Genomic DNA, 11,125 nt, shown 5'->3' on the forward strand with positions numbered 1-11,125 from the left:
GGAGAGAGCCGAGGAGGGTCGCATCCTGTAAACGTGTCTGGAAAGGTGGCTTGGATCGACCTTTGTGTAGCGTGCAGCAGGTGCCCTGTCCTTTGGCCATTCGTTTGCTTTTGCCTTTTATCCTATCCGCCGTCCGTGGTGGGTGGCCAGGGGTCTATGGTAGGGAGAAACTTGCACCTGCACCTGCCGTCCTTTACAGACGCGTCGTCGATGGTGATTCATGCGGAGATGGAGGGTCGTGAAGCGATGCAAAGGTGGTAATTGCTTCCTGCATTCATGCACCAGCAGCGCAGCACTAACTAGACTAGGATCACGTGATCGTGCTCCACACCATCACGGAGATAAAAGTGGCCGCCCAGGGACAGCCTCTTTTCCCTCCTTTCGTACCAAATTGAATCCATTGAAAGACATCTCTTGTTACCAGTTTCCCCCAGAACCGAACCAACATGGCCCAAGTGCGTAACCCAACGAATTACGAACGACGTACGCTTGGGTGCCCAATAGTAGGTACACTTGATTAATCCTTAGGTACGGAGCACTAAACCAAGTACTCCGCCGCAATAAACGTCCAACGAAACACCCCCCTCCGAAGCCCACCCGCTGTCCCTTTCGCTTCCACAATTCTTTCTACTGGCCGTTGCGACATTGGCAGCGTCGGTACGACATGTCAGGTCCTCGACCTGGTGCCTAGATTGCCAAGTACGCACGAGCTATGAAGACGCGCCGACGAATTCATGCGTTGGACGTCGCAGTGCTTTACGCCGTCACGTGCGGGGCCGAAACGCTCTGGGGGGTGTGACGCTGTGGAAGTCCATGTCCCTTGTTGCAGACGTCGGGAAGATGATGCTTGATCGGCGATGGAGGTACATGTGCAGTACAGTATGGAGTGCGGAGTGCTGTATGCAAGTGCTAGGTACCTACTAGGTACTAGGTACGGAGCATTTCCACTCAGAGGCACTTGAACAAGTACCCACCACCAAAGTACCTACGCGTACGTGCCCTATTCCGTGACAGCCTCGTAACCGGATGTCAAGGTGCCGACAGACTGTTAGAGCAGCGATCATGTAAAGCACCTTCGTTCTGGTCAGTAATATATAATGCAAACACAGTAGCTATACAAACATGACACGAGGCATTGTGTAGTGTTTAGTATAAGAGCCTGTGGAAGAACAAAAAGCTAGTACAATATGTACAGAGTACAAACGGAATACTAGACAGTAAGGTACTATTACGCTAATATATATTGTTGCTCAACATATATTGCTATTCAACATACATTGCTACTCAACATACATTGCTACTTAATATATACTGCTACTTATTATACATTGCTACTCGATGTATATTGTCGCTCAACATACTTCAAGGCAGCGATTGAGGCAGCGATTGAGGCAGTGATTGAGGCAGTAATTGAGGCACGATTGAGGCAGCGATTGAGGCAGTAATTGAGGCACGATTGAGGCAGCGATTAAGGCAGTGATTAAGGCACGATTGAGGCAGCGACTGAGGCACGATTGAGGCAGTGATTGAGGCACGATTGAGGCAGTGATTGAGGCGCGATTGAGGCAGCGATTGAGGCAGTGATTGAGGCAGTGATTGAGGCACGATTGAGGCAGCGATTGAGGCAGTAATTGAGGCACGATTGAGGCAGTGATTGAGGCGCGATTGAGGCAGCGATTGAGGCAGTGATTGAGGCAGTGATTGAGGCACGATTGAGGCACGATTGAGGCAGCGATTGAGGCAGTAATTGAGGCACGATTGAGGCAGCGATTAAGGCAGTGATTAAGGCACGATTGAGGCAGCGACTGAGGCACGATTGAGGCAGTGATTGAGGCACGATTGAGGCAGTGGTTGAGGCGCGATTGAGGCAGCGATTAAGGCATGATTGAGGCAGCGATTGAGGTACGATTGAGGCAGCGATTAAGGCAGATAGAGGTGCAACGAGAGTGGGTATTATTTACAGAGCGATCATTAGGTACGACAATATATTGAGAAGTAACAGCTGTTGGTTGTACAAATGACTGTTAACTGTGTACAAGACTGTTAACTGTATACAAGACTGTTAACTGTATATAAGACTGTCAAGTAATAAAATGGCTATTAGTATTGAAATATGTTATAATTACAACTATGTTGTATTTAAAATTAATTTAATTTAATAATAGGCTGTTTAATTAGTAAAAATATTTTTAGTTAAAATCAATAAGAACCAAAAAATACTGTTAATCCTTTACAGTCGGGTTTTTGTATAACCGGCTAGTAAGTCTACAATACAATAGTTTGCAAAGCACAGACTGGTAGAGTTGTTTCTTGGTTCTATTGCTACAATATGTCGCAAGCTATAGCACAAACCAGCCTTTAGCAGTACTTTAGTGCGCGAATTTAGGTATGATAGTACCGAATAGCTGTGAAATGTCTTTGCATTTGATGCGCAAGAGGAGGGGATAGTGGAAGTGTATCGCACGGACTAGTGAATCAATTATACTGTTAGTAACAGCAATAAGGGGAGTGCCAGTTAGTAACTGGGCAAGAGTGCACAATTGGTAGTACCGAATTATACAAACGAATGCGATTTTTTCTTCTAGCTACAGTACAGGAAAAGAGCGGCTATTTATGTCTACAGAACAATCCCCAATAACGGCTTAATCAGAGATTCCATCGTGGATCAAAGGCGCCATCGTACTATGGCTTAATGGCTGAAACCATTATACAGTTGGATAACTGTTTCAGTCACTCGTTAGTTGACTGCTTCCGTTATAAGGTTGGATGGATTGTTTCAGTCATTAGCTTGGCTGATTCCATCACATAATGAATGGGTGGTCCGGCCCAAGTTAGTATTGTGGGCTGGCAAGCGCTAGTAGCGATTGGGAGAGCTGCAATTGTTGTTCCGATCAATTGGCTCCAAAGGTCGACTGGCTACTACGTATACAAGTTGTATTGTAGTAGTGAGTTGGCCGGCAGTAGTACTGCCGTCAGTCGCTCCGAGTTGTAGTTCGGAGAAGCAGTATGTTGTATACTATTAGTCAACTCGATATGCTTACTAATACTCGCAGTATAGTATAGCATCTTTACTAGTAGTAGTACTGCTAGTAACAATAGGATAGTATCCTATTTGGGTAGTCTTACTAGTATAAATACTAGTATTTTAACAGTAGCTACAGTAGCCCCAGTCCTACATTTTAGTAACGTACTAGCTATCTATTAGAGATATATTACGGATAGAGATACTTAGTACCAAATGCAAGAGCATCTAAGTAATAGGACAAACCAGAAATACAGGAAGGCTAAAAACCTACCATTACGGTATAATAAAGCTATATATAATTGGTGCCTTAATTGGAAGCAAATGGGAAAGTAATGTAAAATGCAAACTGGTACTAGAGATTGGACTAGGGAAGAAATAATAGTATATATTGATTGGGATAAGGCTAAAAACGACCGTCTCGATAATAAGTTAGCTGATGTAATTTTTGTACAGCCTCTTCCAACAAGGCGGGGTATTGATGGAATTTGGAGAGATATTAAGAAAGATATTAAGGAACAATAAGAATTATACTCAAGATAATTACTTGTATCTTTTTGTACTGTATTAGCGCTAAGAATTTATAGCGGGGCGTTGTAGGGCGCTAGGCGAAAAATCGTGTGAATAGAAGAAATGGTTCGTATAATTATGAATACTCTTTTTTCCCGGCCCGCGGCCGCGCCGTGGCGAAAAGCCGTACTACATAACAGCTAGGCAACATTCGACTCGGAGACCCAAGCAAGCAGGAGTGACTGAAAGACATTCTTGTCGAACTAGTCTTTTAGCTGGTTTATGAAGGCTTGTTCTTTTCCGTTATTTGCATCGAGTTAAAAAAATTAAGCGATAGTACGTTTCTTAGTCGTGGAACCCCTTCGAAAGTCGGTTTCCCGACGGACCAGAAATGTTGTGGGCATCATATAAACGACGCTCAATATTCGTGGTCCCCTTCGTGGCAAAACTCGTGGGTCCCTGCGGCGATCTTTTCGGCAAACACCTTTCGCACACCCACAAACTATTGGCTTCGTTATTCTGATGCTCAATGTCGAACCTAAAGCTCTAAATCCACGATTTTAAGCTTGCCGGCGCGTTGTAACTTGGTATAGCCGCGGAAGTGGTGCTACAGAAAAGCATCCCACGGAAGGTTGGAGGGGGGGTCTGCATACGGCAGGGAATTAGTGGAATTCCTTACCGCAAATGAAGATGATGGTATATTTGAAGAGGTTTTGACCACGTGGGCAATATGCATTACCCCTTTTCCCAACTGTTGTAGTCCGATGCCAAATTCAACTTCATGTTAAAAGAGCAGGGGACCCGTACTGAATCTCATTTACCCCTGAGCTGCTTATGTTACGGTGCCTTCGTTTTCGACGATCTTTAATACTATGTCACCTACTTCGTACCCTATATTTTAACCATCAACGATAATTCCGTCAATTAACTGAAGGGTGAAATTGAATTGCCGGCCTATTCAGTAGACAGGCGATTGCGTTAATTGAGTTGACGGTTGCGCAACCGAATTGCGCAACCGATTGCCCGGATTGAATGCTATGAATGGTTTGCCAGCCTGATACAGCCTGTATCCGTCATATTGATATTCGGTATAAATGGGTACTCCACCGTACTGCAAAGGGTTACTTAAACCTCTATCTTGATACTCAACAAATGATTGAAGACGGGCTAATTAAACCACTCCAAAAGACAAACCACGAGCGGTTTATTCACCACCGACGAGCCATAGTCCGGACAAAAGGGCAAAGGTCGGCCACAAGGCTATCCTTTATCATAAAAATATTCACGACAATCTCAAGGCAAATCAGCGATTAAAGTTAACAGTCTAACTAACAGGGACTTCTTAGATTACCACCAGGGACTTCTCAGATTCGTCAATGTATTATTAATACCCGGTCATTCATACATGCTACTACCCAAAAACGCATTCCCTTGGATAAACTTGCCCTGTAAAATCGCTGACTCCTGTGCTCGCCCCTGGCACCTGAATTGTAAAGGTAAAGGACGATGGCCCATGATAGTTGCCTGCGACAATCCGAATAGGATAAAAAACATCTTTGATCAAGTTGAAATTAGCGCATTGGTAGTTATTGCCATAAAAGCTTTGGGAATATAAGCCAAGAAGCGGAGGAACAGTAGGGTCTATTTCCCCTGTTGTGCAGTTGAATGCAACTTGGCTTCCAAAAAAAACGTCAGCTTCATTGTCAGCTGTAGTGCAAATGGTATATGATCCAGTGGCTGGAGCTTTATAATAACCCCCATACACTACAGTAAAGTTATTTGCATTAACCAAGACACCGCCATTCGTAAGCCTATTCCAACCATTATAGTATACATACTGAGGTCGAGACGGATCTAAGATCATAGGGCTCTGTTGTACATTATACGAGTTAATGTTCCCAGGGTATCCAACATATGACGTATAACCAGACGCAAGAATTGGTAAATTTGAAGTAATGTAATAGTTTGGTGAAATAAAGCCAGTTGAAAACCCATTTAAATAAACATTACTATAACTATCAATATTAAGACCCGCCGATGCGTTTTGGCAGGAGACTATAGCTGTCGGTAAAGCAGTACATGAAGGCGGTTGAGTAGGGCGGGACCAAGTTTCAGTAACAACAACACTTGTCGTGCATGGATGTATGCAATTATTCGGTGGGGTAAAGGTTTGCGTGCCAGCTGTAAAACCAGTAGTTGTTGTTGTTATAATGGTATCCGCGGGAACGCATTCCCTTGGATAAACTTGCCCTGTAAAATCACTAACCCCTGTGCTCGCTCCTGGCACCTGAATTGTAAAGGTGAAGGACGACGGCCCATGATAGTTGCCTGCGACAATCCGAATAGGATAAAAAACATCTTTGATTAAGTTGAAATTAGCGCATTGGTAGTCATTGCCATAAAAGCTTTGAGAATATAAGCCAAGAAGCGGAGGAACAGTAGGGTCTATTTCCCCTGTTGTGCAGTTGAATGCAACTTGGCTTCCAAAAAAAACGTCAGCTTCATTATCAGCTGTAGTGCAAATTGTATATGATCCAGTGGCTGGAGCTTTATAATAACCCCCATACACTACAGTAAAGTTATTTGCATTAACCAAGACACCGCCATTCGTAAGCCTATTCCAACCATTATAGTATACATATTGAGGTCGAGAGGGATCTAAGATCATAGGGCCCTGTTGTACATTATACGAGTTAATGTTCCCAGGGTATCCAACATATGACGTATAACCAGACGCAAGAATTGGTAAATTTGAAGTAATGTAATAGTTTGGTGAAATATGGCCAGTTGAAAACCCATCTAAATAAACATTACTATAACTCTCAACATTAAGACCCACCGATCCGTTTTGGCAGGAGATTATAGCTGTCGGTAAAGCAGTACATGAAGGCGGTTGAGTAGGGCGGGACCAAGTTTCAGTAACAACAACACTTGTCGTGCATGGATGTATGCAATTATTCGGTGGAATAAAGGTTTGCGTGCCAGGTATAAAATCAGTAGTTGTGATTGTTATAATGGTATCCGCGGGAACAGTTACAACTAATATTGTAGTGGTGCATGGATGTATACAATTAGAGGCTGGCGGAATAGTGGATGTGATAGCAACCTGGCCGGGAACCGTACTTGTAACAGCTACGTCCGACGGGACTGTAACAACTACTATACTTGTAGTGCACGGATGAGTACAATTAGAGGCTGGCGGAATAGTGGATCTGGTAGCAACCTGGCCGGAAACCGTTCTTGTTACAGCAACGTCCGACGGGACTGTAACAACTACTATACTTGTAGTGCACGGATGAGTACAATTAGAGGCTGGCTGAATAGTGGATGTGACAGCAACCTGGCCGGGAACCGTACTTGTAACAGCTACGTCCGACGGGACTGTAACAACTACTATACTTGTAGTGCACGGATGAGTACAATTAGAGGCTGGCGGAATAGTGGATCTGGTAGCAACCTGGCCGGAAACCGTACTTGTTACAGCAACGTCCAACGGGACTGTTACCACAACTACACTTGTCGTACAAGGATGAGTGCAATTTGGTACTGGCGCATTAGTTATTGTAGTAGCTACCTGACCAGGAATAGTTGACGTAACAACAACATCCGGAACTGTTAGCACAACAACAGTTGTTGTACAAGGATGTATACAGCCCGTAACAGGAATCATGGTCGAAGTACCAGGAACAGAGCCAGAAATAGTAGTTGTAATAATAGTATCCTGGAATGGTGTAGTAATAATAACACTTGTAGTACAGCTTGTAATACACCCTAACAGTGGCGGGATCGTTGTGGTACCAGCAACTGATCCTGGGGTCAAAATTGTTGTTATGACACCTGGTTGGGTTATAACGACACTCGTAACACAGTTCGATATACAATTTGATGGTGGTGGAATTGTAGTTGTACCAGCCACTGGTCCAGGTGTTATTACAGTTGTAATGCCACCGGTGGGCGTAGTAATGATAATACTTGTTACGCAATTCGACGTACAGCCAGGAGGCGGTGGAATGGTGCTAGTTCCAGCTACTGAACCTGGAGTAGAAATGGTAACAATAGCAGCGGTTTGAGTTACAGAAAATGCCGACGATGGTACTACAACGATAACAGTACCGACGGCATCAGTTCCACTAGGCGGTAAAGTAGTAAATGATGTTTGCAATCCTGTACCCGTACTGGTCATTGTAGTATACGGACCAGTAAATGTCGACGATGGCACTACAACAATAATAGTACCGACGGTATTAGTTCCACTTGGCGGTAAAGTGGTAAATGAGGTTGTTAATCCCGTACCGGTACTGGTTGTTGTAGTATACGGCCCAGTAAATGTCGACGATGGCACTACAACAATGACAGTACCGATTGTATTAGTTCCACTTGGCGGTAAAGTGGTAAATGAGGTTGTCAATCCCGTACCGGTACTGGTTGTTGTAGTATACGGCCCAGTAAATGCCGACGATGGCACTACAACAATGACAGTACCGATTGTATTAGTTCCACTTGGCGGTAAAGTGGTAAATGAGGTTGTCAATCCCGTACCGGTACTGGTCATTGTAGTATACGGTCCAGTAAATGTCGACGATGGCACTACCACAATGACAGTACCGACGGTATCAGTTCCACTTGGCCGTAAAGTAGCAAATGAGGTTGTCGATCCCGTACCCGTGCCGGTACTGGTTGTTGTAGTATACGGCCCAGTAAATGTTAAGGATGGTACTACAACAATAACAGTACCTACAGTATTAGTTCCACTTGGCTGTAAAGTGGCAAATGAGGTTGTCAATCCCGTACCAGTACTGGTTGTTGTAGTATACGGCCCAGTAAATGTCGACGATGGCACTACAACAATGACAGTACCGATGGAATTAGTTCCACTTGGCGGTAAAGTGGCAAATGAGGTTGTTAATTCCGTACCGGTACTGGTTGTTGTAGTATACGGCCCAGTAAATGTTGAAGATGGCACTACAACAATGACAGTACCGATTGTATTAGTTCCACTTGGCGGTAAAGTGGTCAATGAGGTTGTTAATCCCGTACCGGTACTGGTTGTTGTAGTATACGGCCCAGTAAATGTCGACGATGGCACTACAACAATGACAGTACCGATTGTATTAGTTCCACTTGGCGGTAAAGTGGCAAGTGAGGTTGATAATACCGTACCGGTACTAGTTGTTGTAGTATACGGCCCAGTAAATGTCGACGATGGTACTACAACAATAACAGTACCGACTGTATTAGTTCCACTTGGCGGTAAAGTAGCAAATGAGGTTGTTAATCCCGTACCGGTACTGGTCATTGTAGAATACGGTCCAGTAAATATCGACGATGGCACTACCACAATGACAGTACCGACGGTATCAGTTCCACTTGGCCGTAAAGTAGCAAATGAGGTTGTCGATCCCGTACCCGTGCCGGTGCTGGTTGTTGTAGTATACGGCCCAGTAAATGTCGACGATGGTACTACAACAATGACAGTACCAACAGTATTAGTTCCACTTGGCGGTAAAGTAGCAAGTGAGGTTGATAATACCGTACCGGTACTAGTTGTTGTAGTATACGGCCCAGTAAATGTCGACGATGGTACTACAACAATGACAGTACCGACAGTATTAGTTCCACTTGGCGGTAAAGTAGCAAATGAGGTTGTCAATCCCGTACCGGTACTGGATGTTGTAGTATACGGCCCAGTAAATGTCGACGTTGGTACTACAACAATGACAGTACCGATTGTATTAGTTCCACTTGGCGGTAAAGTGGCAAATGAGGTTGTTAATCCCGTACCGGTACTAGTTGTTGTAGTATACGGCCCAGTAAATATCGACGATGGCACTACAACAATGACAGTACCGATTGTATTAGTTCCACTTGGCGGTAAAGTGACAAATGAGGTTGTTAATCCCGTACCGGTACTAGTTGTTGTAGTATACGGCCCAGTAAATGTCGACGATGGTACTACAACAATGACAGTACCGACTGTATTAGTTCCACTTGGCGGTAAAGTAGCAAATGAGTTTGTTAATCCTGTACCGGTACTAGTTGTTGTAGTATACGGCCCAGTAAATATCGACGATGGTACTACAACAATGACAGTACCGACTGTATTAGTTCCATTTGGCGGTAAAGTAGCAAATGAGGTTGTCAATCCCGTGCCGGTACTGGTTGTTGTAGTATACGGTCCAGTAAATGCCGACGAAGGCACTACAACAATAACAGTACCGACAGTATTAGTTCCACTTGGCGGTAAAGTGGCAAATGAGTTTGTTAATTCCGTGCCGGTACTGGTTGTTGTAGTATACGGCCCAGTAAATGTTGACGAAGGTACTACAACAATGACAGTACCGATTGTATTAGTTCCACTTGGCGGTAAAGTGGTAAATGAAGTTGTTAATACCGTACCGGTACTAGTTGTTGTAGTATACGGCCCAGTAAATGTTGACGAAGGCACTACAACAATGACAGTACCGATTGTATTAGTTCCACTTGGCGGTAAAGTGGCAAATGAGGTTGTCAATCCCGTACCGGTACTGGTTGTTGTAGTATACGGTCCGGTAAATACCGACGAAGGCACTACAACAATGACAGTACCGATTGTATTAGTTCCACTTGGCGGTAAAGTGGTAAATGAAGTTGTTAATACCTGTACCGGTACTAGTTGTTGTAGTATACGGCCCAGTAAATGTTGACGAAGGCACTACAACAATGACAGTACCGATTGTATTAGTTCCACTTGGCGGTAAAGTGGCAAATGAGGTTGTCAATCCCGTACCGGTACTGGTTGTTGTAGTATACGGTCCGGTAAATACCGACGAAGGCACTACAACAATAACAGTACCGATTGTATTAGTTCCACTTGGCGGTAAAGTGGCAAATGAGGTTCTCAATCCAGTACCGGTACTGGTTGTTGTAGTATACGGTCCAATAAATGTTGACGATGGCACTACGATAATAACAGTACCGATTGTATTAGTTCCACTTGGCGGTAAAGTAGCAAATGAGGTTGTTAATCCCGTACCGGTACTGGTTGTTGTAGTATACGGCCCAGTAAATGCCGACGATGGCACTACAATAATAACAGTACCGATTGTATTAGTTCCACTTGGCGGTAAAGTAGCAAATGAGGTTGTTAATCCCGTACCGGTACTGGTTGTTGTAGTATACGGCCCAGTAAATGCCGACGATGGTACTACAACGATAACAGTACCAACTGTATTAGTTCCAGTTGGCGGTAAAGTGGTAAATAAGGCTGTTAATCCCGTACCGGTACTGGTTATTGTAGTATACGGCCCAGTAAATGTCGACGATGGTACTACAACGATAACAGTACCGACTGTATTTGTTCCACTTGGCGGTAAAGTGGCAAATGAGGTTGTCAATCCCGTACCAGTACTGGTTATTGTAGCATACGGTCCAGTAAATGTCGATGATGGTACTACAACGATAACAGTACCTACTGTATTAGTTCCACTTGGTGGTAAAGTAGCAAATGAGGTTGTCAATCCCGTACCGGTACTGATTGTTGTAGTATACGGCCCAGTAAAAGTCGACGATAGTACTACAACAATAACAGTACCGATAGTATTAGTTCCACTTGGC

This window comes from Drechmeria coniospora, chromosome 03 (assembly GCF_001625195.1).
Source record: "Drechmeria coniospora strain ARSEF 6962 chromosome 03, whole genome shotgun sequence".
NCBI classification, from domain to species: Eukaryota; Fungi; Ascomycota; class Sordariomycetes; order Hypocreales; family Ophiocordycipitaceae; genus Drechmeria; species Drechmeria coniospora.